The sequence below is a fragment of the Azolla caroliniana genome, unplaced genomic scaffold (assembly GCF_043228905.1).
Source record: "Azolla caroliniana isolate FFs.n. ecotype wild unplaced genomic scaffold, voAzoCaro1.0.p SCAF_4, whole genome shotgun sequence".
In the NCBI taxonomy this organism is placed as follows: domain Eukaryota; kingdom Viridiplantae; phylum Streptophyta; class Polypodiopsida; order Salviniales; family Salviniaceae; genus Azolla; species Azolla caroliniana.
The window spans coordinates 15661504-15669961 of record NW_028230439.1 but is presented as its reverse complement, the minus strand read 5'-3'; positions in this window follow the sequence as shown (position 1 = coordinate 15669961).

Below are 8458 nucleotides of genomic sequence, written 5' to 3'. Positions count from 1 at the left end.
ATGACGCTTTGGCTGTCACAATGAAGCAATAACTCCTTTTGCTTCATTCCCAACTCACTGATAAAATGTCTCATCCAAATTAGCTCTTTGCCGGCCTCTACCACTGCCATATACTCTGCCTTTGTAGTCGACAAGGCCACAAATTTCCAAACTCATGATTGCCCCGACACTGAACCCCTTGCATAGGTCATCATGCAACCTAAAGTGGATCAGCTTGAGTCTATGTCCCCCGACATGTCCGACTCGGTAAACCCTTCGAGCATAGGTTTTCCAACGCTATACGTAAGGCATACCCCCGAGGTGCCTTTCAAGTACTTGAGTATCCACTTATTAGCTACCTAGTGTTCTCGTCCTGGATTACTCATGTATCGGCTTACTACCCTCACAACAAATTCTATGTCTGGTCTCGTATAGACCATAACATACATTAAACTGCTGACGGCCGAGGCATACGGTACTTTCCTCATCTCAGCCTTTTCTTTCTTCCCTCTAGGGCATTTCCTCATCTTGCAATTTGTCGGCAACATGGAGCCGATCGACTTCGCTTCTGACATGTTGAATCTCTCCAAGATCTTTGTCACATATTTCTCTTGTGACAACCACAACACTTTCTTTGTTCTATCTCGAACTATGTGCATCCCCAAGATCTATTTTGCCGGTCCAAGATCTTTCATGACAAACAACTTGCTTAAAGCTTTCTTCAAGCTTTCGATCTTCCTTGTATCTTGATTGATTATCAACATGTCATCCACATATAATAAGAGAATCAAGAAGTCGCCTTCATCCTACCTTTTGACGAACACACAATGATCAACCTGTGTTTTCTAGAACCTATGTTCCTCAATGAAGAACTTGAACTTCTTGTACCATTGGCGTGGAGCTTGTTTCAGACCATACAAGTTTTCCTTCAGTTGACACAACAGGTTCTCTTTCCCGTTCTCCATAAAACCTTCAAGCTGCTGCATATAGATTTCTTCATCCAAGAATGTTGTTTTGACATCCAACTGTTCGATCTCTAGATCCATGCTAGCAGTTATGCTCAGAACAATTCCGATTGACGTCATCTTTACGACTAGTGCGAATATTTCTGTAAAGAATCAAGAGATGGATTCTTGTGAAGCGGAAGAGATATGAGTTATGTGTGTGTATGAGAGAGAGAGAGTGAGTGAGAGAGACAAGGAATAAGACACAAAGAATACGCAAGGTAAAAGTATATTAATAAAGGAGAAAGACTCAACATTATACAAGGTGGGAGGAGGGTGCTTTATGTAGTCACCCTCTCTCTTCATTAACTACAAGACTCATGGAGCATGGGGAATGTGAAAGATCATAAGTTATGTGTCATAGAATATGATTCTATGACTCATACTAAATGCTAGAATACAAAGTGGTGACTTAATGGTGACTCTTGACCGTTGGAGTGTCTATTCACTCTCAAGGTGAGTTCACACACTAAACCAAGTTGAGCTTGATTCTCAACACGCCCCCTCAAGCTCAAGTCGGGTCGGTTTCAGACGGTATCCGAAATCCGCTTCGACTCGCATTCCGGAGTCCGCGTAGACTCGCGTCCACTCGCATTTATGCGGAGTTGTGGAATCCGTGCTCCAACTTGCGTTGTGCGTAGTTGCGAAGTCTGTGCTTTGGCTTGCGTCTTTCTTCGCGGTTTTGCGCGGTAGATCGGCTCTTCGCAGCTTCGTTGCGTGGTTGCGTAATCCACGCGTTATTGCGTAATGTGCGTGGTTTGCGGAATCCACGCGTTATTGTGTAATGTCTTCAGTACTCTCCCCCTCAAGCTTGGCAGGTCAGGGATCGTCAATCCGAGATCGGTCATGAATTGCCATAGCTTGTCGGCTCCTAAGGCTTTAGTGAAGATGTCAGCCGTTTGAAGATTGGTGCTAATGTGTTGTAGGTCGACATCGCCAGCTAGAACATGCTCTCAGATGAAGTGATAGTACACTTCGATGTGCTTTGCCTGCGTGTGGAACACCACGTTCCAAGCCAGATAGATATTGGTCATGTTGTCGCAGTAAAGGGAAGTCGGATCCTTGATGGGTACGCCCAGATCCTGATTATCCTTTTGAGCCATACGGCTTCACATGCGGCCATTGCCGCACTCCTGTATTCCGCCTCTATGCTCGAAAGAGCGACGGTTGGTTTCTTTTTGTTGCTCCAGGATATTGCTCCGCTACCGAGGGAAAAAACAAATGTGGAGGTTGATCTTCTATCGGCTTTGTAGCCGGCCCAATCGGCGTGTGTGTACCCCTTGAGTCGTATTGGCATGGCGGTCTTGTAGAGGATGCCGCAATCCATTGTGCCGCTCACGTATCGTAGAACTCGCTTAGCGCATTCCAAGTGAGTATCACGCGGTGTTTGCATGAATTGGCTAAGGAGACCGACCGGATAACTGAGATCGGGTCGAGTGATCGTGAGGTAGATGAGACTCCCGATGAGTTGCCGATACTGAGTCGGTTCACACGCTTTCGTGCCGGAGTTCGCATCTAGTTTGCGATTGCGATCGAGCGGAGTTGTCGCGCATTTGCACTCAGCCATATCGAACTTGTATAACAAGTTGAGGATGTAGTGTTGTTGAGAGATCATGATTCCGGCCGGAGTCCGAATTACCTCGATGCCGAGGAAGTAGTGGAGCTCCTTCATGTCCGTCATCTCGAACTTGTTGGAAAGGAGGGATTTGACCTTATTGATTTTGACGAGATGCTCACCTCCAATGACTAGCTCATCCACATATAAGATGATGACAATCAGACTTGCGGAATCGTTTTGTATGTAGAGGGAGTTGTCCGATTTTGACATACGGAAGCCGATTTGATGAAGATATTGCGATATCTTCGAATGCCAAGCACGCGGTGCTTGCTTGACGCCGTAGAGTGGCTTCTTGAGTTGGCACACAACTTTCGGATGAATGCGTGATTCGAAGCCGGGTGGTTATATCATGTACACCTCCTCTTCTAATTCGCCTTGTAGAAAGGCGTTCTTAACATCCATTTGATGGAGGTGCCACCCTTTCGCCGTAGCAAGCGCAATTACGGTCCGTGCCGTCGTCATCTTTGCCGCTGGGGCAAAGGTCTCCTTGTAGTCAACTCCGTGCGTTTGTGCGTAGCCTTTCGCTACAAGTCGCACTTTGTAGCAGTTGACAGAACCGTCGGCATTGTACTTCACCTTGTAGATCCATCTACAGCCAATTGCCTTATTGTGTGGTGAGTGGGGAACGAAATCCCATGTCTCGTTCTTGCGTAGTGCACGCATCTCCTCGTATTGCTTCGATCCATCGCGGGTCCTTTGCGGCTTCAGAAAGGGTTTCCGGCTCCCGTACTGTTGCTACCTTCATCATAAAGGCATAGTGATATGCCATGTAGTCATTGTAGCCAAATCAGCTGACTGGATTCTTTTCACGGGTGGAGCGGCAGAGCTTTTCATTTGCAGAGATAAGGGCTTTCTTGGCTCCGATTGGTACATCGAAGCCGCCGAACTCATTGTCGAGTGAGTGAGTCGACCCATCGTCGGCGAAGCGATCGTCTTCGTATTCCAACATTTTCGCCTTGCCTTTGTCCATCTTCGGGCTAGGCCGTGATGTGCTTTGATTGCTCAAAGGCTCTTGTGGTCTGCTCAATCAGGTCGTGATCGGACTTTCTTCGAACATGCGCGTAAGGGGATTTTCATCCTCTATCTCGTGTTCGGCGGATTTCGGGTCGAGCGAAGTCGGAGTCGAAGTCGTCTCTGGTGTGTACCAGGATGCGGACTCGTCAAAGACGACATCTCGACTTACTCGAGATTTTCGAGTTCAGGGGTTGTAGCACTTGTACCCCTTTTGCTCCAGTGAGTATCCTACGAGGATACATTTCTCCGATTTCGGGTCAAGCTTTTGATGCTTCTCGTCGGGGATGTGCACGTACACTATCATGCCAAATATCCGGGTGTGCGATAAGTCCGGCTTCTTTCCAAAGTATTTTTCGTGCGGAGTGAGCTCGTGCACGCCGGATGTTGTGCACCGGTTCATTAGGTAGACGACCGTATTTGTAGCTTCCGCATATGCTTCTCGTTCATCATGGCCTGTGCTACTTCAAGGATGTGCTGATTTTTGCGCTCGGCTACTCCTTTTTGTTGCGGAGTGTGTCGGCAAGTGAATTCTCGCCGAATTCCTTCCTTTCGGAGATACGTCATGAAATTGTCCGAGAAGTACTCCTTGCCGCCATCCGTTCGAAGACATCGTACATGTTGGCTCGTGGCTTTCTCGAATTCATTCTTGAATGTTTGGAAGTGTCTGAACACTTCGCTCTTTTGCTGCATCGGGTAGATCCAAGCGTGCCTAGAGAAGTCGTTGATGAACAGTATGTAATATCGGCATTCGCCGAATGTAGCCGTTTGCGCCGGTCCCCATACATCGGAATGGACTACGTCAAGTAGACCTTTGCTCACGTTCCCCTCTTTCGGGAATGGGTGTGAGTGTTGCTTGCCGAATTGGCACGCTTCGCATACACCTTCAATCTCCTTCTCTTTGAATGTCGGGAGTCCAATGACGACTCCCTTCGATTTCATTGCTTTGAGCTTTTGGAGATTTATATGGCCAATCGGCTTGTGCCATAACTCTATGTCGGAGTCGGCTTTCATGCCCTTTGCGAACATGGCGAATTTCATCTCGTGTGAGTCGAGAATGAACATTCGGCCCTCTCTTCGTCCGCGTGCGATGAGTCGACCCTCTTTTTCGATGAAGCAACCGCCTTGATTAAATCGAACTTGCATACCTTGCTCCACAATTTGGCCGACGGAGACCAAATTCTTCGTAATGGTCAGTACATGCAAGACATTTTTAATGTAATTTTGCTTACCTTCTTTTCCGAACGGAACATTGCCGATGTGCCGAATCGGGTGCGTAGTGTCGTCTCCGGTTTCGACATAGCTGGGTCGGTCCGGCTCTCGAAGTTCTCGAAACCATTCTTGATGCGATGTCATATGGTTTGAGGCACCGGAAGCGACGAACCATACGTCTTCCGGACCGGAGGCACTAGTTGAGGTAGAGGCCGACATAGAGTTTGCTCTATGTTTCATCATGAACATTCCCCCACGGTCGGAGTTGTGTGCATACATTCCGCCATGATCTTCGTAGTCGGAGTTGTGTCCGTACATTCCGCTATACTCTTCGTAGTCGGAATTGTGCGCATAATTCGTGAGTTGTCGGCTTGTGGAAGCCGTTTCACACATCTTCTTTCGGCACTCTTCTTCATGGTGGCCGAGCTTTCCGCAATATCCGCATTCGGTTGCGTTTTGACGGCTCGGGCCGGAGTGGAAGCTCCCCCTTCTTGCGAAGGTTCCTCGTTGGCTTCCGTTTTGCGGCTGAAATTGGAAGTTGTTGTCGTAGGTCAGACCTCGTCTGCCTTGTCCTTGGCCGAATCGGCCTCTCGCTCGTCCGTGTCCTCTTCCTCCATTCGAGTGCGTGTAGAGCATGTGGCCTTCCGACTCATTGCTCCTTGTACGCACGTGGTTTTCTTCGACCAATAGAATTGATTGGAGCTCGAAGAAGTAGGGAGATTTCTCCCGTGCTAGAACGGCAGTTCGCATCGCGCCGAACCGTGGTGCGAGGCTGCCAAGGCATATTTGCACCATCTCATCATCATTGATATTTACGCTTATTGAGCCGAGCGAGTCGCAAAGCTCCTTGATCTTCAAGGTGTATGTCGTAATGGACATGTCCCTTTGTTGAATGTTGTTCAACTCTTGGCGGAGTTGAAGCTTCCTCGCGGTCGTGTTGGCGGCGAAAATCTTTCGTAGATTTTCCCACGCTTCCTTCGGCGTCTTGGCTTCTCAAATGTAACCGAGCATGTGGTCGTGAACACATGTCCCCAAACAATACATCACGTGGCTTGTGGCTTGCTCCCATGTCGCATATCCGGGAGCCGTGTCGATGGGTCGGTCTTCGTGTGCTCCTTTGATGTAGCTCCAATAGCCTTGTCCGACAAGGTATTGGTGCATCTTGTACTCCCAAGATGCGAAGTTGTTTCGATCCAACTTCTCGGTAGGGAGAGCGCTCCCCATTTGAGTATTCATTATGTCGATTCTTTTTCTTCTTCTTCTTCTCTCTTCGAATGCGAGCTATGTCGCGAAGCTACGATAGCGATGAGCCGGTTCTTGGTCATCGGCGTGGAGCACAACACACGATCACGATGAGGCGAATGGGCTAGATTGAACTACCAAATCACTCTGATACCATGTAAAGAATCAAGAGATGGATTCTTGTGAAGCGGAAGAGATATGAGTTATGTGTGTGTATGAGAGAGAGAGAGTGAGAGAGAGAGACAAGGAATAAGACACAAAGAATACGCAAGGTAAAAGTATATTAACAAAGGAGAAAGACTCAACATTATACAAGATGGGAGGAGGGTGCTTTATGTAGTCACCCTCTCTCTTCATTAACTACAAGACTCATGGAGCATGGGGAATGTGAAAGCTCATAAGTTATGTGTCATAGAATATGATTCTATGACTCATACTAAATGCTAGAATACAAAGTGGTGACTTAATGGTGACTCTTGACCGTTGGAATGTCTATTCACTCTCAAGGTGAGTTCACACACTAAACCGAGTTGAGCTTGATTCTCAACAATTTCGTCAAAGTCGACACCCTTTTTTTGTTGGAACCCCTTCACCACAATGTGGGCTTTATATCTAGGTGTGTTGTTGACTTCTCTACTCTTCACCTTGTAGACCCATTTATTTCTAAGTGCTCTCTTACCTTTCGGTAACTCAACCAGGTCGTAGGTGTAATTCTCATGCAAGGAGGCCATCTCATCTTGTATTGCACTCAACCATTTCTCCTTGTACTCATCAGATATGGCTTCATCATAGCACTCAGGCTTACCTTCATTAGTCAAGAGGATGTATTGACTGACATATGTTGTCGATGCTCTCCTTTCTGAGTGGGTATCTCCTTCCACCCGTCGTCAGCTTCGGTTCGGATGTCTCTATTGACTCTTCTCTCGGCTCGAGTTCATACCTCTCAATCGGTTTCTCAGGGTTGGCCGATTCCGACTCGTATTCTTCAATCGGCTTCAACAGGTCGGCTAACTCTGACTCATCTGTATTTATGGGTTGCTTCGAGTCGACCAACTCGGATTCGGCTATGCTGACTGGATGTCTCCAAACAGCCAACTGTGTCGTTTCTGTTGGGAATTCGGTCCCTCCGGATGGGATCCAGATGAGAATCGAACAAGCCAGATCGGACGAGCCAAAAGAAAGAACCGGACCGGATGGATCCAGTTGGTATCCGACTAGACATTAGTTTATGTGTATGTTCCGATGTGACTGTGTCAGGTCATATTTGTAAATATTCCTAAAGTTATATGAGTATAAATAATAACTAGGGAAACAATGTTCATAAGGTTGTTGTTATCATTCTTGTTGTACAGAGAGAGAAAGAGAGAGCAAGAGAGACACAACAAGTTCTCTGTTGTAACCACTGGTTGGCAAAGATAGAGTTCGAGGTCGTTGCCTCCGAGTCTCTTGTTGTACCCTTCCTCTCGTATTGATAGTTGGAGTCTGTGGGCGCTCGTGGTTTTTCCCGATTAGGGTTTTCCACGTTAACATCTTATGTCGTGTTGTCTTAATTGTGTAAGTGCATTCAATCTATCGTTTCATTTCTCATTTCATACATTGAGTGATTGAGACTCGGTTGTGGCCGAGCTCAATTCCGCACAATCTAATATTAGAGCATGGAAGATCCATTCGGCGGCATGTTCAATCTCACCAACTCCAACTACCTAGTGTGGAAGTCGAAGATGAGGGACATGTTGGTGATTAAAGATCTCTGGCTGTTGGTACAGTTTGGAGACAAAAGACCGGACAAGATCGATGCCACGACCTCAGAGGTGATGCATATGAAGAAATCCGCGTTGTCGTGAAGAAAACCGGCCATAGGCGGATTCGAGCAAAAAGGCACATGAACCGGCTCTTACACAGATGGACGCATGAATTGATATTTTTATATTGATTCATAAATATATCAACTGATGTAAATACTAAGTAGTGCACATATATTAGGAGGGATTGTGCGTATCTCTGTCAGAAGGGACAAGGAATATAGCGATTTGACTAGGGAAAGGGGCACCCCTTTTTGGGAACTATTTAAGGAGAGGAGAGAAGGAAGACAGGGGATCGCGCGTTAAGGAGGACGAAGTGCTGCAGGACCGAGAGCCGAACTCTCTCTCCTCCGACCGTCATTCTCTGTGGGTGCGGGGGGAGTTCGACGCCTCTGCTTCGTGGGTAGCCCGTGCGCTGCCAGCAAAGGCTTTTCCTTCCGTGTTTCTCTGGGTCTAGTGTATTTCGTTTGTGTGCATGAGTAGGGTCCCCGTGTCGGGCCCATCACCGCCTTGCTGGTTGTAACCGTCAGAGTTTGTAATCTCTTGTTATTGTAATTAACTGTTCCGTTCTATATCTCTCCTTCTCGCTT